Source organism: Globicephala melas, chromosome 12 (assembly GCF_963455315.2).
Source record: "Globicephala melas chromosome 12, mGloMel1.2, whole genome shotgun sequence".
NCBI classification, from domain to species: Eukaryota; Metazoa; Chordata; class Mammalia; order Artiodactyla; family Delphinidae; genus Globicephala; species Globicephala melas.
In genome coordinates, this window is record NC_083325.1 from 32,599,844 (window position 1) to 32,627,397 (window position 27,554).

General features: G+C 43.5%; 1 long non-coding RNA gene across 1 annotated transcript in view; it reads left to right on the forward strand.

Annotated features, from left to right (window-relative positions):
- The window catches only part of LOC115864046 (uncharacterized), a 70,788-nt gene extending 65,101 nt beyond the window's left edge, over positions 1 to 5,687 (forward strand). The window contains exon 5 of the long non-coding RNA XR_004043795.2: positions 5,580 to 5,687. This is a non-coding gene — a long non-coding RNA (uncharacterized lncRNA). The remainder of the gene's footprint in view (positions 1 to 5,579) is intronic.
- Positions 5,688 to 27,554: the final 21,867 nt, after the last annotated feature.

Sequence of the window (27,554 nt, forward strand, 5' to 3'; positions counted from 1 at the left end):
ACAATATAAATAGAACATTTCCATTGCTGCAGAAAGTTCTATTAGACAGCACTATTCTAGAGACACTTGGTCCAAGTTCTTTCCATTATTACAGTAAGATTCCCCTCCTTCCCTATGCACAATTTGTATTTGTAATTCTTGTATATAGTGGGAAAGGCATATTTTGACATTAATTTAGGAATAAAGTCAAAGTCTCCTATTCCTGATCACCTTTCAAAGTAGGAGCAACTTTTTAAAAAAAAATTTATATTGGAGTATAGTTGATTTACAATGTTGTGTTAGTTTCAGGTGTACAGCAAAGTGAATCAGTTATACATATATCCACTCTTTTTTAGATTCTTTTCCCATGTAGGCCATTACAGAGTATTGAGTAGAGTTCCCTGTGCTATACAGTAGGTCCTTATTGGTTATCTATTTTATATATAGTAGTGTGTATATGTCAATCCCAACCTCCCAATTGAAAGTAGGAGCAACTTGAGTGATTTTCCTAACTTTTCTAGGCATGGCACTTAGCTGTAAGCATTTTTCCCATCACACAGAATTATTAGAGTGTAGTTCAGCAATATCGTTGCTTTGACTTCAGGGTGCAACTTTTCCTTTAAAGCTAATATTGATCTAACAGTGAATTCTTTAGAAAACCCATACAGCTCATTGAGAAAAAATTGGCCAAGGTGGTATGGTGTCACAGATGTCTGAGGGCTTTAAATTAACACCGTAAATCTCAGTATTATGGGGGAAGAGCTAGCCAGTTTATTGAATGTCTCCCATCTGGCTGTGTTTCAGGCAACTGCCTGACTGGCAAGGAGAGTGGTAGGTATAAGGGCAGAAATTCAGGTATCAGAAAGTATTTAATAAAGAGTCCGTTTGGTGCCTATACCCAGGGATCCCATTTCAAATGGATTTTTCTTATTGAGATCAACAATAGGATATTATGCTCTTGGCAGCAGTGGGATAGGACTAGCCCAGGCTGTGGAACCCAGCTCGGCATGGGGTGGGGCTGGGGTAGGAGTGGGGTTTGGTGTATATCACAGGTTGAAGGAGTCCTGAATTCAGGGATGTAATAGTCTCCCCAGCAGGATGTGGCCTGGTGAGCTGGACTGTCCTCTGTTCCTATGGCAAGTAGGGCTTGCCTGCTGGGTATAGGCAGCTCAGAGTCTTTGGATGTTGAGTAATTGGGATGATAGAACTATGTTCTCCCTGACTGCCTTTATCCTGATATGTTATTTCTTATAAAGAATAGCCTGTCCAGGATATTTGATAGTATATATTTTCTTCCCTCAGAGCAATGTAGAATCCCAGGGTTAGAAAGCTGGAGGTGACTTTGAGATGGTCTCTGGGCTCTTGCAACTCAAAATGTGGTCCATGGACCAGCAGCACCGGCATCATGTGGGGACTCGGTAGTAAAGGAATCACCGTTTGGGCATAAAGATTATTTTACAGTGAAAAACATTTGAAATCTCATCTAAACTTTTCTTATCTAACTAAATTAGAGCTCCCAGAAAATAGAGCTGCCATTAACTCCCCTCCAAGGGAGTTCACTTCAAAGTCCAGGAAGGAGACAGACCAACTGCCCATTCCCATTAACATCAGAAACCCCAATAGAACCTTGCATACTTTCGCATTGAAGCCCTGACACTTCCCCCACTTTTTTGTTAAGTTGGTTTATAAACTTTTACCTTTGACTATTCTTTGAGCTACTCATACCCGATTTGTTTCAGATAAGGAAACTGAGATGGTTTGTTCAGCCTTTTATCCCCAAGGTAACATCATGATGCCTGGCCTTAAAAGACCCTTCATAGGGCTTCCCTGGTGGCGCAGTGGTTGAGAGTCTGCCTGCCAATGCAGGGGACACGAGTTCGTGCCCCGGTCCGGGAAGATCCCACGTGCCGCGGAGTGGCTGGGCCCGTGAGCCATGGCCACTGAGCCTGCACGTCCAGAGCCTGTGCTCCACAGCGGGAGAGGCCCCAACAGTGAGAGACCTGCGTACCATAAAAATAAATTAAAAAAAAAAAAAAAAGACCCTTCGTAAGTGTTTTCTGAGAGAATACATGAGAAGTGACTTTTTGGTAATTAGCAGAGCTGGGAGATGAGTTGCTTGTCTTGTTCAATCCCTTTTCCTCTAAATAATGCAAGAAAATCACGATTAAAAGAATAAGTGTGTGTCTGAGCTGGGATTTACACTGGTTCAGGATAAAACCACTTTTTTGGCAGAAAGAGCCATCCTCAGCCCTCAGATTCTGTCTGTGGTAGAGATCAATCAGGGCTGTTCCTCAGCACTTCTGGCTCTTTCCATCCAGGCCCACTGGAGGATGGCACTTCCCCAGAACCTTGAGGTTAGGCATGGCCATGTGACTCACTTTGGTCATTGAGTGAAAGTGATGTAACTGAGCAGGGTCCTATGGGGTCTTCTGGGACAGACCCCCCCCTGCCCCCCCATATCCTCTGCCTGCTTCTTGTTTGTAGAAAACTGTAGTCTATCAGGGCTCCCCTGAGCCACAAAAAGCTGGCTCAAGAATTAATGATTGGAAGAATGTGAACACGTAGTAACAAAAAATAGCAGTTAGGCCAGGAAAACTGGTGACAATTTAAATAGATCAGCCATAATCTTTAAGTAGAGCCACAGAATCTTTAATTCCTCCCTGAGGGACATAGATAAATGTCCCTCTGATGCACATTCCTGAGTTGTTTTGCAGATGCTAAACCCCCCACCAGATGGAAGAAGTTAACTGCAAGATGACCATGCACATGTAGCCCCCAGACTGGCTGGAGCCTGAGGATTGATGATGTCAGCCCCTGTGACACCGTCCTGTTACCTCACCATCAACAAATCAGAGAATAGTGCATGAGCTGATCACGCGCCTGGAGACTCTCTCCCTCACCTTGCCTTTAAAAACCCTTCTCTGAAAGCCATCAGGAAGTTCAGGTCTTTTGAGCATGAGCTGCCCATTCTCTTTGCTTGGTGCCTGCAATAAACTCTGCACCTTCCTTCACCACAACCCGATGGCAGTAAATTCTCTTTGTTGTGTGATGAATGAACAAACCCAAGTTTGGTTCGGTAACTGTGAGATGGTGAAGCGTTTAAGACACTGTGTGAGTCTTCATGCTCTTTCCTTGTTTGCTTAGAGATAATGAGACATGTTTTGAGTTTGTGGCAAATGGTAGAAGCTTTATCATCCTGAGTCACTGAAAGACTATGAGGAATCTCTACTGATCCACATGGTCTTCATTGTCATAAGCTACTGAGATTTTGAAGTTTCGTTACCATATAGTAACTGAGGTTATCCTGACTGATACACAGTCTCATAGATAATGCCCTAAGACAGTCCAGGCCTAATGGCTAACAAGAGACATGGGAGAGAAAATTCTAGGGTCTGGTGCTAGATTTTAAATCTCCCAATCCATTGTGAGCTTGTAGGGACCATGTCTCAGGCAACTTTAAATCCTTTGAATGGGATTGTTACAGGTTAAATTATGCCCCTACTGAAGTCATATGTTGAAGTCTTGGCCCCCAGTACCCCAGAATTATCACCTTATTTGAAATAGGGTCTTCGCAGAGGTAATTAAGTTAAAATGAGCTCATTTGGGTGAAACCTAATCCAATATGACTGATGTCCTTATAAAAAGGGGAAATTTGAAGACAATCACAAAGGGAGAACAGCATGTGAAGATAAGGCAGAAATTGGAGTCATGCTTCTACAAGCCAAGGGCTGCCAAATATTGCCAGCAAATTGTCAGAAGTTAGGGGAGAAGCATGGAACAGATTTTTCCTCACAGCCCTCGAAGGAACCTAATTGCTGACACCTTGAACTTGAACTTCTGGTCTCCAGAATTGTGAGACAATAAATTTCTGTTGTTTAAGTCATCCAATTTGTGGTACTTTGTTATGGTAGCCCAGCAAACTAATGCAGGGATTAAAAAATGTTTTGATTATTTTTTTCTTTTTTATCAGTTTTATTGCAATATAATTCACATACCATAGAATTTGCCCATTTAAAATTTACAACTCAATTGGTTTTTAGCGTGTTTACAATAGTACAATTACTTTAAGAACACTGTTATCACCCGTAAAAGTAACACTGTACCCATTAGCAGTCACTCCTCATAACCACCATCTCTGTCTCCCAGCCCCCCTCCAGCCCTAACCAGCCACTAATCTACTTTCTGTCTCTATAGATTTGCCTATTCTAGACATTTCATATAAATGGAATCATTCAGTATGTGGTATTTTGTGACTGGCTTCTTTCACCTAGAGTAATGTTTTCAAGGTTCATCTATGCTGTAGCACGTATCAATATTTCATTTGTTTTTATGGCTGAATACTATCCCACTGTATGACTATTCCACATTTTGTTTATTTTTCATCAGTTGATGGAAATTTGGGCTGTTTCCAATTTTTGGCTATTATGAATCATTCTGCCATGAACATTAGTGTGCAAATCTTCATTTACATGTATGTCTTCATTGTTTTTGAGTATATACCTATGAGTGGAATTGCTGAGTCATGTGGTAACTCCACGCTTAATATTTTGAGGAACTATAGCCCAAAGCTGTTGTATCATTTTACATTCCCATCATCAATGGAAGGGTTCCAATTTCTCCACATCTGCACCAACACTTGCTATTATCTGTCTTTTTGATTGTAGCTACCCTAGTGCATGTGAAGGGGTATTTCATTGTGGTTTTGATTTGCATTTCCTTAACGGCTAATGATGTCAAGCATCATTTTATGTGCTTATTGGCCATTTATGTATCTTCTTTGGAGAAATGTCTGTTCAAATCTTTTGCCCATTTTGAATTGGATTATCAGGTTGTCTTTTTATTGTTGAGCTATGCAAGATGACTTTATAGGTGGGGGATTTATTTCAGTAAGACTCTTAGTTTTCTACCCGGCAAGGTGATGGTACAATTTCTATTTCCTGTAGGGTTCTGAGGGCTGATTAAATTTGCTGGATATTTAGTCCTTTCCTTGAAGTAAGCATTTGAAAATGGTAGAAAGGCCAGGGAATTCTAAGTTGAAAAGGAAGAAGGAAATGAAAAGACTTTGGAAACTTACTTTCCAGTGAAGAACTTTGTCATTACAACGGTTTTGGGGGCTTTCTCCTCTTTGTAGAGAAAGAAGCCTCTTACAGCATCAGTCAAAGGAGAAAAGGCTTTTTTTTTTTTTTTTAACCTTTTCCTCCCTTTCCCTTAAAACAATTTTTTGGTGAGATTTGTGATGTGTTCGTTATTGCCTTTCATGGTTGAACTCTGGATAGAAAGGTTGAAGGTAACTTGAATAAGTCATTCACCTCCTGCTGAACAGATTCTGTCTTTGCTACCTGGACCAAAGCCTCCCCTCCCCTCCCGACTATGCAGTTAAATGTGAGCTATCAGGAGCCAATTTGCTGGAAATCTTCCCCTTAGTAATTGGCTTCATATTTCAGCTCTTAGAAAAAGTCAACTCTCATTATCACCCCTGCCTTCTCCCTGCAAGGCCAACAGAGAGAGAGGTAGAGTCCACTGGAGACAAGGAAGGGGAGAGAATGAAACTGCTGATGAATTACTGTTTTTTTTTTTCTCTCTCCTGGCTTTATTTCCAGGTGCCCTCTCTCTGTCGTGCTTCTTCAGAAAAGCATCTCATCAGCCAGCTGGGGCCTCCTTGGCAATGGTAATCGTGTCCTTCCCACCCCAGGCTCACTTTACCGAGATAGGAAGTGACAGGCAGGGAGACCTCCTGCTCTTGGGTTCTTGGGAGGGGAATACAAAGCATTATATCAGACACTGCCACCAGGCCGGCCCTTTGGGGTTGCATTAGGCAGTCAAGCATTTTGCTGCCTGCTGAATGTCATCTCATTTAACATTTTGTTAAACAGCTTCTAAAGGTCTTAACAATATGACAGATGGGCCATTGACTGGGTACTTAGGAGCTAAGTACCAGTTTGGCTGGGCTGGATTGTGTTTATTGTTCATTAAGTGTTATTTAAAGAACTCAGTCTTGATGCCTCCCACCCTCTGCCCATCTCTCAATGCACACTTTCTGCAGGACCCCAGGGTGTCGCATTAGAGGCCTGTTTCTATAGAAAAGCACAGTGGAAAGGAAAGTGTGGAGAGAGGCTCAGCAAGGAGAAGAAATGGGAAAACAAGTGGAAAGAAGTGGAAGGAGGCCGAAAAAAGCGTGTGTGTGTGTGTGTGTGTGTGTGTGTGTGGTGAGGAGTAGCTGGAAGGGGTTATGGTTCAAAGGCAAACATAACAGCCAAATGAGACAGAGCCAAGTGGATTACTTCTGCAGATGGCAGACCTTGTCCCTAATGGCTTCAATTCCAGAGAGGATCACCCTCCACCTTGTTCCCAAATTCAGAAGGAGGGAAGAGGGTGTCTGTGCAGTGGCAGCTGCTCCTTACACTGACCACAACTGGCATTGTCCTCTGTTGTGTGGCTCTTATCTTCCCAGGTCACTGTAAGTGATAAAAGGACAAGAACCCTCTTCACCTTTGTTTTCCCCAAGAAGTAGATAACAACGCCTGGTGTAGAAGAAGCACTAAGTGACTTGCTTTTGGTTGATCATGAACTTTGCCTATGTAACACAGTCAGGTTTCTGCAGTTAAAACGTAAACTGAGGCATATTAAAACTTTAAGTTTGTTTGAGCAAAAGTCAATTTGGGTTGGGCAGCATCAAATTGGAAATGGGTAGAAGCGCTCCACCATCAGGAGCTGGGGAAAGTGTTATATAGAGAAGGTACAGAAACAAAGAAAGGAAACTTTTGATTGGCTGTAGCTTAAAGCTTAAAGGCTGTTTGGGATGGCTTGTCCTTAGGTTTTGACTTCGTTACCTTCAGACATTTGCAGGCTTAGGTTTTGGTTTGCTTACATAGGTCATGGGGGTAGAGCAGAATACGCCACCCCAGAATGTGCTACTTTGGCATGTGGATAATTTTGAGCTTGAAGGCAGGGGCCAGCAGATTCAGGAAGAGCATCTTACCTCCCCGCTTCGAAACCGAGCAGGATCCTGCGGGGCCTACTGACTACAAAAGCCCCTCCATGCCCCCCTGTTTCTTATTTGTAGAAAAAGCCTTTAGTCTCCTAAGCCTTCCCTGAATTCCAAAGAGAGATTTAAGCAGTTATTAATTAGAGAAGTGAGGGCATGCAGAAATGAAGGAAAAGCAGGCAAGAAACAGTAGTTCAACAATAAAACAGAGTTCCTCCTCAAGGAATATATTGAATACATAACAGTCTGACACATATCTTTGAGTTGTTCTGCAGGAGCTAAGATACCCCACCCAGGTGGAGGATGGTGACCTCATGCTGAGCACAAGCACGTAGACCCCAGACTGGCTGAAACCGGAAGGTTGATGAATAAGATTCCCCAAATATCACCCTGTTACCTCACCACCAACCAATCAGAAGAAAGTCATTCCCCTTGCAACTCTCACCCCAAATGTTGCCTTTCAAATTAAGCCCTTTTCTGAAAGCCATTGGGGAGTTTGGGTCTTTTGAGCACAAGCCACCCATACTCCTTGCTGGGCCCTGCAATAAACAAACACTGTACTTTCCTTCACCACAACACAAATTGGCTTTGCTATGCAGTGGGCCAGCAGACCCATGTTTGGTCTGGTAACACCTTAACTGCCTAAAAGAATTTAGATATGGACCTGTACCTGGAAGAGAACTATTGTCAGAGATAAGTTTTATATCAGAAAGATTTATCTGCATGGCAAACATTTGTTTTCCAAATATTTGCTTTTCTCATCTTCCTATGAATTATCTTTCTGTACTTTGAAGCCCCAAACCTTATCCGCTTCTTCTTAGTTCAGGTGGTATATTAACCTCAATTATATGTGGAGAGAGCCCCATAGAAAGACTAATACAGTGACCTGGAGCAAGGGGCAGGGAGTCTGAGCCAGCAGAGGGGAGGGTGGACCTGAGCTGACCAGCACTGATCTTTGGAGATCATGCTGATTCCTACTGACCTGGGTTGCACTGAAAACATATTCTCATATTTGCCAAATCAGGTTCCATTTTTTTGATTTTGGGAAGTCAAAAAAGTCACATCATTAATGACTTTCTTCTAGATTCACTAGAAACAAATGGATAAATATTGGATAAAATAATAAATATATTTTCATCAAGCAGCAGTCATTTGTGCATATTTCAGGGGATATATTCCTATAGGTTTTTGTTGCTGGCATGATTGGACCCAATAAATATTCTAAGAATTGACTAAGATGGTACCACAAGATTGAGTAGAAATCACATCACCATTTCTCTCCAGGTTCTTGTGACCAGGAGCTTGAGATGTCAACCTGAAAATCACATTTTATAAATTCTTTGTTAATTGATGGGTGGTGGGCTGATTTTCCTGCTTCTGACTATGTCCTTTATGCAGTGGAATTCTTCTCAGTGGTTGAGTTTGACTTTATGTGTTGGTGGAGAACTCCTCTCTTCCCTTCTATAAATGTTTTTTCTTGCTGCCGTTCTTTCTTTCTTAACTGAAGTATAGCTGATTTACAATGTTGTGTTAGTTTCTGCTGTGTAGCAAAGTGATTCATTGATACATATATATACATTCTTTTTTTATATTATTTTCCAATATGGTTTATCACAGGGTATTGTATATAGTTCCCTGTGCTATACAGTAGGACCTGTTGTTTATCCATTCTATATATAATAGTCTACATCTGCTAACCCCTACCTCCCACTCCATCTCCCTTCCATAAATATTAATTGAGCCCCACCAACACTTAAGGCTCAGTGTTAGCTCTGTGTCGAATATAAAGAGATATCACAAATATACCCTAATTTTTAAAAGCTTGTAATTCAGCTCAGGCATAGACACAGAAAGAGTTAAATAGTAAAGCAAGACAAGGTGTCACTGAGCACAGACTGAACTTTCTATGAGCTCATAGGAGGAGATGGAGGGATGATGGGGAGAAACGATGTGTCAGGGTAAAGACATACTTGAGGCTGGCCTTGTATGGTGAGGGTGGCTCTTGGTTTGCACTTTCACTCTGTGCTGTCTCCTGGAAAATCCAGACAGCTGGCGCTATCACTCTGCTCCAACCCAGAGGACTTGCATGGCTGCTGCAATTTCTGCCATTTTCTTCTGTCCTGCCCACTGCAAGGGTTAGTGCGTGCCCTTGGTACAGCCCTCTACTTGGTTTCCAGCTAGGGGACACCTTCCCAGAGGGCACCTGGGCACTTGTCTGTGGGCAGATTACATCTTCAGCATTTTTAGAACCTGAAAAACTGGGCTGTCCTGCCATGCCTGAGCTGGGGTTTGGGGAGGCTGCCGGGGCAGCTTGTGCGGAATATATTACATATGTATCTTCTGGGTCAGAGTAAATTGGGCTCTTAAAAGACAGCCAACTTTCTGAGTGACTAACCCAGTTTTGTCTTGAGAGGTATAACTGAAATTTACTGAGAGAGACATCCTCACACATTTTTAGTGAAAGGGGCAGTTCAGAATAGACTTTGGTGATTCATCATATAGAGATGGGAAGGAGGACTTATTCATGGAAACTCACGGCAAGAGTCCCTCAGAAGGTCGTGGGTGGATATAGTCCCTCCCACCTGCCTGAGGTCAGAGAAAATAACCTTGACCTCAGGAGCCTTGCAAAGATTTGCCTAAAAAGCAAATTTAACTGAAAATTGACTGAATTGGCCCAGTGCAAAGAGAAAGTGGGTGAGATAGAAAAGAAGTGACTTCTTTTTATTTAATGTGATAAAAATCAAACGATTGTTTTTTGCATGCTTATTATATATACTTTCTGGGTTTATTTTTAATACTACATTCTCTTTTCCAATCTAGTGCTTCAAAGCCTAAATGATATTCCTTAAGCTGTAGCGCTGACACACAGTCGCAGATTCTCAGTTTATAAGCCGAGTTAGAGCCACAGCCCATATACATGTTGTCCTGTAACATTTAAAAACAAAATTTTAAATGGTGCCCCTTTAAAGCTAGAATATTTCTATAGGTAGACTATAAAGATGAAGTTTCTGGCATGTTTTGAAAAGTCAGAAACTCTAGCAACACTAAATGTAGGGTTCTGGCATGGAAACAATTACCAGGAGCTCAAATGTCGGCTTTTCCATATCAAAGGGACACACGTTGCCCTGTTGAACACAGTACCAACCAGGCTCTATTGTCTATTTCACCTAGCCCACTTTACCTATGTAAATTACCTGTCTGACCTCTGTTGCTGTTTGAGTTTGTGACCTCCCCCCAACAAAAATATATGAAGTCATTGGTAATAGGGAATAAGAAAAAGGCACAGTCCAGAAAGAACTTGAAGCATCCCTTTGGGACTTACCTCTACACTAAAACATAGATGTAATGTCCTACTGTCCATATTGGCTGCAAAATAAATATTTGTGATTGTCTGATACTTTTGGCTCAGTCTTTGACAGGGGCAATGGAATATTCCTATACTTCCAAGGGCATGAATCTGGGGTTACGGCTTTCTTAGAGAAGGTTTAAACCCTTGAGCCCTGTTTGGCCTTGGCCGGTGAAATGGAAATAGACATGCAGGGACATTTGTTATTGTTTTTCCTTTACCATTCTCAACGGCTGAACAGTTCTTTCAGTTCTCATCATTTCTAGCATACCATGGCCTTCTCTAACCCAAGATCTTTCTATTTCTCTGGGTATGTGGCTAATGGGAGCAGGTAGGACAAGATCCTTATTTCAGCCCTCAACTGCAAAATGACATATGAATCTGATGAATTTTCACATTTTGTTTTATTCAAAATGTCTCATTGCCTCCCTCCCAACTTTCTTTTGCTTAAACTTTGGATTTGAAACAACAAAATATTACAGTTGATTATCGCTCTTTAAAGTTTTTTCTTTTTCTCTATGACCAGGCTTTACAAAAAGCCATTTTACTCTAAGAAATTAGGTTTCTGGTTATCAGGAGCCCTAAATAGACATGAATTACAAGAACGTCCTTTGAAAACTCCATGCAGCACTTGTTTCATTAAATTCCATGAAGCAACCTTAATTTAGTGGAACACTGGATGGGCTGTTCTTTTAACCTATTATCACTTTGGCCAGGCCCATAAACCATATTCACGGATGATTCCATCAAGAAGGACAACAGTGGGATTAATATTATTTCAGGATACAGTAAATGCCACAGTGATGAAGCTGTTTAAGATCTGGTGCTCACGGTGTCACACTGAATGCATTGACATTTACTCTGCTATCACTTCATTTCCAATATTCCTTCCAAATCAGCCGATGCTAATGTTTCAGCATGTGTGCAGAATACAATATGGGCGGGGGTGGGGACACTGGGAAGGGATTGCATAAGTCCTTTGCCCTCCGTTTTCCTTTTGTGTTGAGAGTGGGGAACTACACTCGGAGAGTATTTGACATGCAATGGGCCTCACAATGTCAATTGTTAGGGTTGCAGAGGCTCCCAGGGAGTCGTCTTTCTCCTGCAGTTGGATCAAAATAGGCCATGGGCCCCTCTTGGCTGTGACTGAGACCGTGATATGGATCTGATGTGAACCAAGAAAGCACTGGTTGGTGTTGTTAACCTTGATGGTGTGTTGGAATTGAGCACGTATGAAAGTTCAAATGTCTATAACGGTACATCATTTAGAAGCTCTTATCTGTGGTATAATCTCCTTGACCCTTAAACTTGATGCCCCTGACAACAGTATAGGCCTAATGATACTGAATATCTGAAAGCTCATGGGTGATTTTTAGGAATCTCTTTAAAAGAAGCAGCAAAGATGTTATCCAGAATAACATTATTAATGTCTAGTCTCTTAAGGCGTCCCCACTCCTAATTTTGAAGGCAAGATTCTCAGGGTTGGGAGGAAATTTGAAGATTGTCTAGTTCACACTTCTCAAAGTTTAATGTGTCTACAAATCACCTAGAGGACTAGTTAATTCTAATAACTAGGGTCTGGGAGAGTCTAATCCAGTAATTCTGGATTAGGGCTGAGAGTCTGCATAGCATCTAACCCCCAAGCCGTGTAGATGCTTCTGGTCCGTGAATCATCCTGTTGAGTACAGGGTCTAGCCCAACCGTAGCCTGCATTCTCTTATGATGAGCATCTAGTGTACGTTTAAACCCTCTTAGTAGGAGGTACTCATATTCTCTTAAGGCCGTCTGTTCCATCTTGAATGATTCTGAATATTAGCTTTTCTTCATATTGCAGCCATGGTCTCACTCCTTGGACCTGCCAATCACTGGCCCTGGCTCTAGTCCTTGGTCCTGTTCAATACATATGGCAAGGCAAGGAAACAACTCTCCTATTGAAAAGAGGGCAACTCACCAGGTGGGGAGAGAGCGCTAACCCAGGGGTAATTTTTGTCTCCTTGGGGTTCACCATTCCTATTGACTTCACTGCCCTCTCTTGGCCCCTGAAGGCTCATGCTGGTTCTTGGTTTGCCTCCCACTCTCTGTGCCCCAATTGGATGATATTTTCCTCTCTTTTGAACTCTCACATCCTATATGTGTGTGTGTGTGTGTGTGTACATATATATATATATATATATATATATATTTCGTGTGTGTGTGCATCGTAAAATTCAATTTATTCCCTGCCCCGATTATAAATCCACGAAAGCAGAGATTATGTCTTATGCTTCTTCAATTTCTCTACAGTGCCTTGCACATACTAAGAGCTCAAACCATGTGTATTATTTTGAGTAACACATAGAAACTACTTCAAGGAATTTATAGCAGTAACACAACAAAACGTAAAGACTGTAACATAGTAAATTGTCACACTAGCTAGTAGTACCACAGGTGGATTCAGAGATAGGAAAAGTTCAGTGTAGACAGGAAGAGTGGCAAAGGGCTTTGTGGACAAAGGGGAGAGGAGTTGTAAATTTAAATTGTCTGGACATAACTCATACTTCAGCTAAGGATTCTGGGGCTAGATAGGAAAAGAGCCTAGTAGACAGTATAGGAATCCACATGGTTCCTTCCAAGGAAGTTGGGGGAGGGAAGAGATATAACTTGGGTGGATTCAAGTCAGAAGTCAGCACATTTTTTCAGTCAAGGATAGTAAATATTTTAGGATTTATGGACAATGTGGTTTCTGTTGTAATATTCAACTCTGCCATTGCAGCGTGAAAGCAGCCATAGACCATATGTAAATGAATCGGCATCAGGGTGTTCCAACAAAACTTTATGGACACGCAAATTTCAATTTCATATACTTTTCATGTATCATGAGATATTATTCTTGTTTAGACACTTTCCAACCATTTAAAAATGGAAAAACCATCCTTAGCTTGGGTGCCGTACTAAAACAGGTAGTGAGTTGGATCTGGCCTGGATTGTGGTTTGCTGATGCCTGCTTGATGGCTTGGGTGTCTGTTAAACACTTCACCAGCAAGGATTCTGGGGATGGATGATTGGAGATAGATATCACCCCTCAAGAAGAGAGCCATCAGTAGCATTCATGAAAGAGCAACTGAGGAAAGTGTGCGAGGCTAGAAATGAGGTGTTATTTTACAGGCGTGGCTGGTCCTCCTTGTGAGAGCGAGGATGTGGAGAGACTTTGATAATTATTCTCTTCCTTCTCCCAACCCCTAGTTCTCCTCCTCTTATTCCTCATCTTCTCTCCTGTGACTTTTCTGACTCCACCTTTCCATCGCATCATTTTTCTACCTCATCAAGTCTCCTATGGTGTATCCTCAGGCTTTTAGAATTATGTAAATACAAGTTTGTTTCCTTGCAAAAACATCCTTAATATTTTGGAATATGATCACTATCTTTATCTGATAAAATTAATTTTTCGGGCTTCCCTGGTGGCGCAGTGGTTGAGAGTCCGCCTGCCGATGCAGGGGACACGGGTTAGTTCCCCGGTCCGGGAGGATCCCACATGCCGCGGAGCGGCTGGGCCCGTGAGCCATGACCGCTGAGCCTGCGCGTCCGGAGCCTGTGCTCCGCAACAGGAGGGGCCACAACAGTGAGAGGCCCGCATACCGCAAAAAAAAAAAAAAAAAAAAAAATTAATTTTTCTGTATGTAATATGGACATAGGAAATGAACAGTCTGTACGAAATATTTGGGAAAGCATGTATTTTGGGGAGAAAAAGAGACAGATGCATGTCCAGAAAAAGTAGAACCAACCAGCTCTGGGACTTGGAAGAACCACTTTTTCTCAGGAGAAGCAGGGCAGAGACACTGAGTTCAGTGTGGGATGTGTCGAGCCTGCATTGCCAGGATGAAGTTTGATAACCAACCAGGGGGACATATTTAATAGGTAGTTGGCTGATCAGGTCCAGAATCTAGGAGAGAGAAATGGGCCGGAGATAGAGATTTGGGAATCATCACCCACTTTTGCAGTGGGGTGGGCCTCCGTTATTGGCAAAAGAGGGGCCGTGCGACTTCTGAGCTAGGTCATAAGGTGATATGGCTTCTGATTGGCTTTCTGTCAGGGGATGGTCACCCTGGGAGTGTAGCCACCACGTGGAAACCCAGACCACGTGGAGAGGCTACGAATAGGTGTTGTGGCTGACGACACCCTGCTACTATCTCAGCTTCAGCCACCATCAGCTGCCAGGGATGTGAATGAAGGAGGCTCCAGATGATTCCAGCCCCCAGCCTTTGGGTCTTCCAGCTGAGAGCCGAGCCAACAAGGAGCTGCTTGAATAGAAAGATAAACGTGGTCTATTTTCAGCTCTGCTCTTCACCTTGGTCTGAGCCATGAGGTCGCTGGGTTTAAACTCTGGCTTAGCATCAACCTGCTTTGGAGCAGGTGATGGGGGTTCTGGATACGTCTAGAACAAGCCACCCTCACCTGCTTCCTGCTCTGTCGGTTAATGAATGGACTTGGCTGTTTGCAGTTTGAACTGGGTCCCTTCCCTCTTCCCCATCTCTTGAGTCCTCTCCCCAGGATGGGCTTCTCCTCCTCTGCGGCCCTCTCTGTTCATGAGGACATCGTGGAGCAGTCAAAGCTGGACCAACACACAGCCAGGAGCTGGGTGGTGTCGGCTCCTCCCAGCACCGGATGCCACGCCCCCTCCTCTCATGGGTCCTCTGAGGCACAATGCGCAGGTGCAGCGGACCCGTTGTATACAGGGCTCTCGGTGTGGGGAGAGCCACGGACGACGGGCTAGGCATTTGAAGGCTTGCTTCATTTTCTGTTTCCCCTTTTTAAGACCATGAGCCTCTGGAAGCTTTGACAGCATTAACGATTGGCTGAGTGCAGTGGTCAGCCTCCCTTGGTGGGCTGAGCTGGTGAGGAGGGCCGGCATCTGGCTTAAACTGATGAAAGGCAGGAAATTCAGAATCACGTCCCGATCCTTTGTGCTTCAGTTTAGGGTTCTTCAAGGCCAGCTGACAGAGGGCTGCCAAGGCCCAGAAATAAGCTTGTTTTTTGAGTTGAGGGCACAGTGCTCAGGGTGGAGGCTGGGGGAGATCCCAGATGCTGAAGCCTCTTTCCCACGCGGTGGCAGGGGCAGGGCTGTGGGTCTTGGGTGGAAGCAGTGAGGTTTTGCATGAATTCTTTTCTGATTGGCTCTTAAGTCTTTTCTCCCGGGAACACCTATGGTCTGTGCTTTCTTTCTGACAAGATCGCTGACCAGGGAGCCACAGGCCTTGCCCCTAGCTGGCAGTGCAGCCAGATATAAACAAGCAGAGGGCAGGGCCTGGTGTCAAACATTATGTTTACTAAACAAAACCGACAAGTTCTCATTGTTGAGTGAGGACGCCCTGCAACTCTCAATCCCCCAGAGCTGAAGAGGATCCATTTTATTGAGCTCTGTAATGACAGCCCAGCTGGAGCAGCTGGGTAGTTTGTATTAACTCTAAGAGACCCAGGAGGACCGTTTTTCTTTAGGAAAATTATGTTTTTCATTTAGACCAACAATAGTCTGACTGTCTCAGCATACCTTCCCATAATCTTAAAAAGAGTGGTACAATCAGAGCCCAGATTGCTCTGCCAATACTTACCATGGCCAGAGTTAGCAAATAAAATAGGGGACACCTATAGGTAAATTTGAATTTCAGATATTTTTCTAGTATAAGTATGTCCTATGTAATATTGGGGACAGACTATTACTAAAAAAGTATTTGTGGCTTTATTGGAAATTTAGATTTAATGGAGCAGTCTGGATTTTATCTGGCAATAGGTGATGACTTTCGAAACATCCCTGCTTACATACCTGTGGTGACAGTGACTCACTACCTTTCAAAACAATCATTCTGTCATCAGACAGGGGCAATTGCTAGAAAGCTCTTCTGCATATTAAGATGGCATTCTTACACATCTGATGCTCGTGTGAACTTCTGGGGCCCCTTGGAATATGCCTAATTCATCTGCCATGTGACAACACTCCAAATGTTCATTAACAGCCCTGTGTCTCCTTGAATTTTCTCTTCTTCAGCCTGAACATCTCCTGCTCTTTAAATTTTTCCTCAAGTGATGTGGTTTCAGGGCTGCAAACCCTCCGGTGAAATGTGCTCTGGCTTGTTTAGAGCCTTTGTAATCAGGTGGGATCTGGAGGCCTGAATAATGACTCCAAAGACATGGCTTTGTGCCTGTTGTCACAAGTCCACATTCACCATGCCAGGGAAGTTCTGGCCTCCTGAGCTGGGCTTAGTCACAGATCCTTTCCTGAAGCAGTGCTGCTAGCCGTCAGAGTGGAACTTAGGAGTCGTTGGAGAAGTGAACACTCCTTGCTATAGGATGAATGTTTGTGTCCCCCTCAAAGTCCATATGTTGAAACTTAATCTCCAGTGTGATGGTATTTGAAGGTGATGCCTTTGGGAGGTGATTAGGTCATGAAGGTGGAGCCCTTATGAATAGGATTACTGCCTGTATAAGATACCCCCTTGCCCCTTCTATCATGTGAGGACACAGGGAGAAGACGGCCATCTGTGAACCTGAAGCAAGCTCTTATCAGACACCATATCTGCCGGTGCTTTGGTCTTGGACTTCCCAGCCTCCAGAACTGTGAGAAATAAATTTCTGTTGTTTATAAGCCATCTAGTCTGTGGTATTTTTGTTACAGCAGCCCAAGTAGACTAAGACACACCAAATTGGCAGCCCTATTCTTACTTTAAGTGATAGCTGGCAGTTAGGACATTAGCATCACCAAAAGTCATGTTATATGTATGGACTCCAAGGGGGGAAAGCGGGGTGGGGGTGGGATGAACTGGGAGATTGGGATTGAATACATACACTAATATGTATAAAATAGATAACTAATAAGAACCTGCTGTATAAAATATAAATAAAATAAAATAAAATGTTATATATTCATGAAACAGACCTAGTAACAAGAATATACATTTCTAGTTCAGGTCAGATTGGAATTGTGGATAAAAACATCAAGCTGGATTCAGAGATTTGTTACAGACTGATGGTGGAACTTTGGGAAAGTCACTTATGTCTCTGGCTCTCAGCATCTTCATCTGAGAAAACAAGGCATTTGATTTAATTCTCAAAGGCAGAAGACTGTTTCACATAGGCTGTGGTCATGGCTATGGCCGTGTGAAGCTGACTGGAATAAAACAGATTAAAAAAAAACAACAAAGAAAAGTAGTAATTATTCTAGATCTAAATGACTCTGTTTCTCAGCTTTCCTTGGACAGGAAAGGGTTAGAAAATTAAGTGTGGGCCGCCCATTGTCTGCGTGTCTGCAAGCTCTTCATGACTGGTCCATGACAAAGCAGTGCAGAACTGGAGAAGTGTTTAGAAACATTTAAATCCATTTGACATTGTTGTGACATCCAAGTGTATGATCAGCGGGTCGTTTCCTTCAATAGGGTGTGGACCAGTCTGGGTGCTCTTGAAGCTGTGGGTGGTGCGTGGCATGTGACGTGAGCTGTGTACCAGTCACTTGAAGTAGAACCATGTCTTGATCTATAATGGATTAGAAATAAAGAAAAAAGTCAGTTCGTTACCAGCCAGATTGAGGCAGAGCTTCCTCAATGGCATGCCATTCTTGAATTACAGGTGTGCCTAGGAGTTGTGCCCTTGGCCCATGGGGTACCTGGGAGAAGCCTGGGCCAGTTTGGGACCAGCCATTAGACCAAGTTACCTCTGGCCATGAGTAATTAAAGTACTATACAAATATTATCATTTTCTACATGTGCCTTGAAGTGAATAAAGTTGGAAAGTGCTACCTTTTCTCCAAAAAAGCAAATAGGCAAAGAGAGGACTGGGCTAATTGTTCTTTAGACCACAGCCTCCAAATAAACTGGCTTAACCTAGTGGTTCAAATTGGAAACCCGCTCCCAGGCAAAAATGTCACAACTCTTCTTCCCCCCATGTCTACCTTTCTTTTAAAATTAAATTTAGATTTATCACAGAAATATATGCATGTCCCTTAAAATCAAGCAGTACAAAGATAGAAAACATGGGTCTTCTGTACCTCCCCTCCAAGTTCTGTTCAGGTTCCCCAGAAGTAGTCACTTTCTAGTTGGAACTTCAGTGTTTATGGAAAGAGGATCCTGCAGGGAAATGCCCTGATTTCCCCACAGAACCCCAGCAGGCACAGTGCTGGAGACACCAGCACTGTCAATGCACCATTGGGGAGGTTGTGTGAAAGTCTGAACGCACAGCAGTTGGACCATGGACTTCCCCGAGGCCACCTCACCCATCCGTCACAGCCAGGCAACTCCTCCTTGCTACATTTCTTCTCACAATACCCTCTCCTTCACCCACCCTCCACAGAAGTCCAGACGTTTAAGCTCTGGCAAAAAGGAATCTGAGGGACTTTGGACTCTGAAATGCTGGGTGCAGCAGAAGGCAGAGGTGAGGCTTGGGCTGAAAACTAGAGTGTTCTGTGAATGTCTACATGCTGAACTGTGCCACCCCCAGGCCCTCTCTCTGACTTGCTATCAGAATTATCAAAGCTAGAGGTGGCCTAGCAGAGGAAATAATCAACAGGGCGGGGAGACAACCTATGGAATAAGAGAAAATATTTGCAAACCACCTATCTGATAAGGGGCTAATATCCAAAATATATAAAGAACTTGTACAACTCAATAGCAAAAACAACAAACAAACCTCCCCCAAACAATCTGATTAAAAAATGGGCAGTGGGGCTTCCCTGGTGGCGCAGTGGTTGAGAGTCCGCCTGGCGATGCAGGGGACATTGGTTCATGCCCCGGTCCGGGATGATCCCACATGCCGCGGAGCGGCTGGGCTCGTGAGCCGTGGAGGCTGAGCCTGCGCATCCGGAGCCTGTGCTCCACAACGGGATAGGCCACAACAGTGAGAGGCCCGCGTACCGCAAAATAAGAAAAAAAAAAAAAAAATGGGCAGTGGACTTGAATAGACATTTTCCAAAGAAGACATATAAATGGCCAACAGGTATATAAAAAGGAGTAAAGTAAGTCAGAAAGAGAAAAACAAATATTGCGTATAACACATATGTGGAATCCAGAAAAATGGTACAGATGAACCTATTTGCAGGACAAGAATAGAGACACAGGTGTAAAGAACAGATGTGTGGACACAGGGCGAGAAGGAGAGGGTGGGATTAACTGGGAGATTGGGATTGACACATGTGCACTGCCATGTGTAAAACAGCGAGTGGGAACCTGCTGTGTAGTGCAGGGAGCACAGCTTGGTGCTCTGTAGTGACCTAGAGGGGTGGGAGGGAGTTCCAGGAGGGAGGGGATATACGTATACATTTAGCTGATTCACTTAATTGTACAGCAGAAACTACAACATTGTAACATTGTAAAGCAACTATACCCCAAATAAAAAAAAAAAGAGGCTAAACATCACTAATCATCAGAGAAATGCAAACAAAGACCATTATGAGATACCACCTCATACCTGTTAGGATGGCTATTATCGAAAAGACGAGAGACAAGTGTTGGTGAGCATGTAGAGCAATGGGAACCTTAGGGCACCGGTGGTGGGAGTTTGAATTGGTGCAGCCACTATGGAAAATGGTATTGAAGTTCCAAAAAAAATTAAAAGTAGAACTACCATACAGTCCAGCAGTTCCACTTCTGTGTATTTATCCAAAGGAAATGAAAACACTATCTCAAAAAGACATCTACACCTCCATGTCCATGGCAGCATTATTTGCAATAGCCAAGATATGGAAACAACACAAGTGTCCATCAATAGATGAAATGGGCAAAGAAAATGTGGTAAATATATACAATGGCATATTACTCAGCCATGAAAAGGAAGGGAGCGCTGTCATTTGTGACAGCATGAATGGACCTTGAGGGCATTTTTCTACGTAAAATATGTCAGAGAAAGAAGGATGAATACTGTATGATCTTACACGTGGAAAGTAAAAAAGTTGAACTCATAGAAACAGAGAGTAGAATGGAAGTGGGGGAAATGGAGAGATGTTGGTCAAAAGGGTACAAACTTCCATTTGTAGGATGAATAAGTTCTGGGGATCTATTGCACAGCATGGTGACTATAGTTAACAATACTGTATTATTTACTTGAAGGTTGCTGGGAGAATAAATCTTAAATGTTCTCACCACACACTCAAGTAATTATGTGAGGTGGTAGATGTGTTAACTAACCTTATTATGGTAATCATTTTGCAATATACCTGTAGCAAATCATGACACTGTATACTTTAAACTCAGACAATGTTATATGTCAATTGTATCAGACAATGTATACTTTAAACTCAGACAATGTTATATGTCAATTGTATCTCAATAAAGCTGGGAAAAAGTTTAAAAAAATAAAAGAATGCTACAAGAAGATCAGAATATTTTTATCTAGAGGAGCTAAATGTCCCCAAGGAGAGACCCAGATACCAGTGTTTGGAGGACCCTAGTGAAAAGGCCAGCTGTCATCTGATTACCCTCCAGTGATCTCCAGCTGTCAGCTAGTCCCACCCTCCTATACTGCACTTCCAACAGGCTTTCGGTTGCCTCACACTTAAACATAAATGGACAGCCAAGGATCATGAGCCATTTGAGAGAGCCTGCCAACACGAAAGATAGATGCTGTAGTAGATTGATTTTGTTACTCATCCCAATTAATGTTCTCCCCGTCTTCATGTCTTTTGCCCTGTGAATCCCGCTACTAGTCTGCCAGAGAAATGTGAGAGGCACAAGCAGAAGAGCCAGGACCTCCAAATCCAGGCCATTCTAGACCAGTCAAATCCCAGTAGTCCTGCCAGACAAACACAGGTGTGTGAATATGACCAGCCAAGATCAGCCAAGCCTGACCCAGATGACTCATAGACCAAGCACTGCCGTCTCTGAGGAAAACAAAATTCTATGGCATCAAATATGTAATTTATTAGTGTGGATGAATACATCCCCTGCCTTCCCTTCTGCACCATCCAGCCCCATCCCCTTACTGCTTGAGGTTTAAGAACACCTCTTCTGCAGGTGTGATGCTCTGGACCCCATCCTAAGGAGAAGAGGAGGCCATGGACAGAAGCAAGGAAAACCAGATGCCAGACAGGCCTTGCTGGACACAGCTTCATCCTCTGGCTGCTGGTGCTACTTGATGATGATCTCCTCGGTATTTCTGTCCTTGGGTTGGTGAGAAGTCCCAGGATGCCAAGTAAAACTGGATCCTAAACTCAAGTCTTGGCCTAGGGAAACCCTTAGGCTTGTCTGTAAAGCCTGAGGTGGAGGAAACTGTGAAGTGGGTAAAATCATCTACCACACCAGCCCTAGGCTATTCCTTTCCATGGCCCGCCCTCCCTCTCTCTCTTCCTCCTCCCTCCTTCCCTCCCTCCCTCCCTCCCTTCTTTCCTTCCTTCCTTCCTTCCCTCCCTATACCCAAGGTATATACAACTCTCTCCTTCCACCAGTCTCATTTCAGGAAAGAATCTGCTTAAACTCAGGAAACATTTAAATGTTGCCTTTCTCAGTATATCTTACAATTCAAGTCTTGTTTCTAACCAGGATACAAGATTTTTACTGTTTGGAAAGAATTTTCTCCAGAAGGTGGAAATCCTTTTGAAGGGGATGGGGTTTTGTGTGTTTCAATGATCTTGAAATGCTAACCTGTGGCTGAAGCCCAGTCCTGGCACTTTTCTTTTGCCAGAAACATTCTAGAGCCCCCTGGGGACCGGAGAGAAAGTAAATAAGGAAACCTCCTAGCAAATGCACATTGTATTTTGTAATTTGGACTCTTTCCCTGCTGTTTTGCAAACAGCACTCACAGCCACGCACTGTTACCTGAGTAACAATCCTTGAGCTGGCATTTTAGGATCAAACGGGGTTCACGGAATAATTTTTTCTTTCCTGGGCCGTTGCCAGCTTTCTGAGGGATGTCTTCCTCTTTTTGATGCTAAAATAGAACTTACTGCCTCCTGGGCTGATGAAGTCTAATAAATCAGTAGTCACTACAGTTAAAGCAAAGGGAGAGCTGAGGTAATTGTCTGGATAATTTGGACAAAACAACCAACTATCCTCAATGGGTTGCAAAGTTTGGAGTTACCCAAATAGAACAATACACCGAATCTGCTCAGTTCTTTTTAGCTTCTAGGAAAGGAAAGCACCTTTTCTTTGGGGGATACTCAAATGGACTTCAGCAAGCTTTCTTGGTTGTCCCCATTCACCTCCTTGGGAGTATGGCACAGAGGAACCCCATGAATGTAATAACAGTGGTGGACGTTAACTGGTGTGTGTTCTAGGCACTGTTAAGCATTTTAAATAGATCTCATTTAGATGTCATCACAATAAGCCTATTACGATCCCCACTTAGCAGCTGTTGGACATGAGGCCAACAGAGCTTAAAGGGACTTGGGTGAGGCTCACAGCTGGTAAGTCAAAGAGCTGAGTCAGCCAGTCTGACTCCAAATCCTATCCTTGTCAACTTGAAACCTCTTGGTGGAATTATGCTCTGAGGATACAGACATGCAGAGGAATTGTGATCGGATCAAGGGAACCTGGTTCCTTAGTGGAAGACGTGGTGTATGCAAAACACCACTATCTAGCTGGATGATATAAGGTAAGAAATGTCCCTCTCTTGGCCTCAGATTCCTCAGGGGCAAATCAAAGGGTTGACCAGGATAATTTGTAAGTCCATCTCAGGTCTCACCTATGATTTTTAAAGTGGTCTGTGTCTGTGATCTTCAGTGTTCATTTCCTGAGCTCTGATTGGAGCTCAGCCCTAGCACTATTTGAGCCCTGGTGTTCTTGTAAAGAGGGATGAATTAATGGTCAAGATATCTTGTGGTAACAAATGGCCTTCAAATCTCAGTGCCATAAACAACCCAGCGTTTGTTATATCTCGTGTGTTTCGGTGTCCATTTCGGGGGTCCAGGGACGCAGTGGTCCCCCAGAATCCAGACTGGTGGGGAAGCTACCATCTCTAATGTTGAGGGGCACTCTGCCTGAGGGAAAGAAAGCTCTGGAAGGTATTACGCTGGGAATTAAATACTCTGGCCCAGAAAATGGCATATGCCTCGGTCTCTCCTGACTCACTAACCAGAACTAGTCCCATGGGCCCATCCAACCATAGCGGGTAGAAGGTACAATCTTAACCATGTGCCCCAAGGGCAGACAATTGGGAATATTTGGAGAACAGCATTAACGACCTCCTACAATACGAATGCCACAATGTCCCTTTAGAATCCTGCATGACTGGGGAGGCTAGCAAAGTCAGACAGGCAGAGCTGCTAATATTGCACTGTGGTCAGAGGGACAGGTTGGACAAGAGAATGTTTCCTTTTCAATGAGATAATGGATACTGTGCTGGGGGTGGGGGTGGCCATGGGGGTAAAGAGAGGTCACTCAAAGCCAGGTTTTCTCTAGGGTGACCTTGATCACATTCCTTCCTTTACTGTTTCTTGTAACTCACTAATTAAGATAACTAAAAATGTTACCATGAGCTAAAGTCAACATCAATTAAAAATCCCATATATATTTCACATGAAAACACATGGTCTTCAAACATGTGTGATTTTCATCAGACCTCCTCATCTGTTTGTCATTTAAGGTTCAGACCATTTTCCATATTTCTATCAAATGCTGCCTGCTGTAGATGAAAGCCTGGCAAATAACTGTGCAAAAGAAACTTTCTGAAGTTATAAATAATCAAATGCCCATGGGGGGTTGACCTCATATACAATAATACACAGAGTAATGATCAGAGCTCAGAGGGAAATGGAGCTCAATGATGGCCTTCTCTAGTAAGGAGGTGGCTGCAGCTTTGCTTACAGTAACATGAGTGTCATTTTCCTGATCCCCTCATCCTCTGGCAGGAATAGGACAGAATGGAGCTATGGAGAGAGTTGGGAAAGTAGTTGGAACACAGTTGGGACAGTGGTGTACTGGTAAGTGTTTAGCAATCAGCCCTCTGGTGAAAAAAGCTCTGGTTTGTAGTGTTTGCCAATTTCCATGGTGTAAATACCCTCACTATGGCTGGATTTCAAGGTACCCATGTGATGTCATTGAACATGGATTTAGGAAGAAATATATAATTGGCTCATGTAAGTCAGTACCACCTGGGTCCTCCGCATCACTGAACAGAGAAATTGGGATGGTTGCCTGTTTCCTGTCCTCTTCTCACCTCTAGTCCCAAAATTGATGTTAGGAGCTTAGGTGGCAGGAACTGTTCAGAGGAAGACAATGACAAGAGGGAGGCAGATCTAGTGCTGGGAAACACTGGTGACTCCCATATTGTATTAGTTTCCTAGGTCAGTAGCAAACTGGGTGGCTTAGAACAACAGAAATGTATGCTTTCACAGTTCTGGAGTCCAGAAGTCTAAAATCAAGGTGTTGACAGGGTTGTGTAGGGGAGGAAAACTTCTCCCTTATTCTCTTCTAGGTTCTTGGCCTAATAATTAAATTGGTGTAAGACAGATTAACAGGAGAAAAGCAAATTTAATTTTGTAGACATGGGAATCCTAAATATATGGGACTCTCAGTCAGGCAAGTGAGGCTTATATGCCATCCTGAGATAAGAAGAAGGGGCAAGGGGTCTAGGACTTCAAAGGGGAGGGAAAGAACTCACAGGAAGATGGAAAGAGCAATGTTTGGAAAACAATGTTTGCCATGCCATGCAGATGAGTCTTTCTGATGTAAAAAGTTATCTCTGGGGCTTCCCTGGTGGCTCAGTGGTTGACAGTCTGCCTGCCGATGCCGGGGACACGGGTTCGTGCCCCGGTCCGGGAAGATCCCACATGCTGTGAAGCGGCTGGGCCCGTGAGCCATGGCCGCTGAGCCTGCGTGTCCGGAGCCTGTGCTCCGCAATGGGAGAGGCCACAACAGTGAGAGGCCCGCGTACCGCAAAAAAAAAAAAAGAAAAAAGAAAAAAGTTATCTCTGGTAATAGTGTTCTTCCTGGTATAGGCCCCATATGTAAATTATTTTAGGCAGTTAAAGGAAAGGTAAAAAGCCCTTCTTGAGTCTGTTGGGCCATGATTGTGTTCAGCTCAGAGTGATTCACAGGCCCAAGTGGCACATTCTGGGCAGCCTGCCCTGAACCCCATCAGCTGGCTCCTTCTGGAGTCTCTAAGCGAGGAACCACCCTGCATTTCTCCTAGTTTCTGGTGATCACCAGCAATCTGTGTCACTTCTTGGCTTGTAGACATATTCCAATCTCTACCTCTATCTTCACATGCCCTTCTCTGTGTGTCTCTCTGTGTGTCTTCTCCTCTTCTTGTAAGTACACCAGTCATTTAGGGACACCCACCCTAATTCCAAGGTGATTTCACCTTGAGAGCCATAACTAATTACTTCTGCAAAGACCCTATTTCCAAATAAGGTCACATACTGAGATTCTTGGTGGACAAGAATGTCTGGGAGACACGATTCAACTCACTGCTCATATAAACACACAGCACAGAAAGGATTAGAGAGAGGGGAAGGCAGGACCAGAGCTGGCGACCTGGCCCTAACACTTCCCTCTGACTTCCCAGAGCATCCTTCAGGCTGTGATCTGCTTCCTGATTTATGATGGCAGGTCAGGAGGGGAAGTGGTCTAGGACGGCTGGGTCGCCTTCCCACTTAGTCATGCTCTGCACCTCCAAACCCAGGTGGGTGAGGAGTAGAGTGACCTTGGCCTAAGGTTCTTATAAAGCTGTGTTTGGGCAGTTGTCTCCTTATATCATCTTCCATCTTCTCCGAAGAGAAATTTTGGCAAAAATAGCACAAACCTTCAGAGATCTGTTCTTTAACTAGTATCGTACACCCTATCTGGTAGAATAGGCCCTTAATTGATACTGCTGAATGAAGGAATACAGTCAAGGGCTGCTTAAAATGGGCCTTCTCTGGAAGAAAACAGATGAGCTCTCAAGTTCAAAAATATCTTTTCAATCTAAAAGACATATTCTGGCCCATTAGGTCAGTGGAAGACAGTGACAGAGGATCAAGTGTCAAAGGCTCCAGGGACCTTAAGTAGGGCTTTCCTTGGCCCTGTAATAGGAGCCAAGAACTACCCCTCCCCACAGCCCTGATGAGAAAGCCAGCTTGCCTGGGCCTCAGAGGGCAGGGGGAGGTCACTGAGACTCCCTCAGTGGCAACTTTAAACCACATCTTGTGGGTCCCTTCAGTTTCATCCCTCACACTCCTCTCTCAGCCTGGAATGCAGAGGAAGGGAGTGGAGGGATCAGATTTCCAGGAAAGAATCTGCCTTCTGAGTTTCTGTGCTTTAGCTGAGAGCTCACACCTAGGGAAGCTCCATGGTTTGGGGCATCTGATACACCAATGAGATTTTCACATCTCAGGCCCAAATTCCTCATCTCCACTCACCATGCTTGAGATGAATTGAATTTATGTGCCATGGCTTAAGAGTTCATAACAAACACCTTTCTCTCAGGCACCTTGCCCTCTGTTCCAGCTCATTCTACTCCCCCAAGGTTGCTCTTTCTCCTGGGCCTCAGGTATGCAGTCATTTGGCTGGTTGAGCCCTGTGATCACATGAAACAATGACCACATAAAACATACCTCAATTTAGAGATAAGCACTGATGCATGCCCTGCTGCTGAGATTAAAATCTGTCCCATAAATCTCTTTACAATGCTGCATATTCCACACATTATGATGAGAAGTGAGCTAGTAAATAAATATCTGAGGAAAAAAAATTCTCACAAAATACCCTATGATTAAGAGGCTTGATCTCATTTTGCTAGAAACTATAGGAGGGGGTAAGATTTGTCTGTGATGTCAATTCCTCCTCTCACTATGGCATTGCATGGAAGGTTTGACTTTCATCACACAGTTTTTAAGAGCCTACTGTGTGATATGTGCTGGGGATATACATAGGATTAACTTGCAATTTAAAGATACAATTGAGAAGGTAATGAAATTTGAAAACATATCAATTTGAGATCTAGTTATTAAAATTCTATCTCTCTGTGTATGTATGTGTTTTGGAGTTTAGGGTAACATTGCTTAGAGGCATTTGACACACTTTTTCATATACAGTGGAATATTATAAGCCCCTAAGATTCAAAATAAATAATAATGGAATGAGACAACCATTTCCATGATCTTTATGCCTCTACCATGATGATACGTTTTCTGGAAGAAGGATTTAAGGGCTCACTCCTGCTCCTTGGGCTGTTAGTAAACCTGGACCATCTGCCGGTTTGAATCTTGGTGCTGCCCTTTTCTCTCATCCAAGGTAACGAGGAGTGTGCGTATGTGCGTATGTTTGCTACATGTGCACAACTGGGTGTGTTTGTGCGAGTATGAAGGGAGTTGGC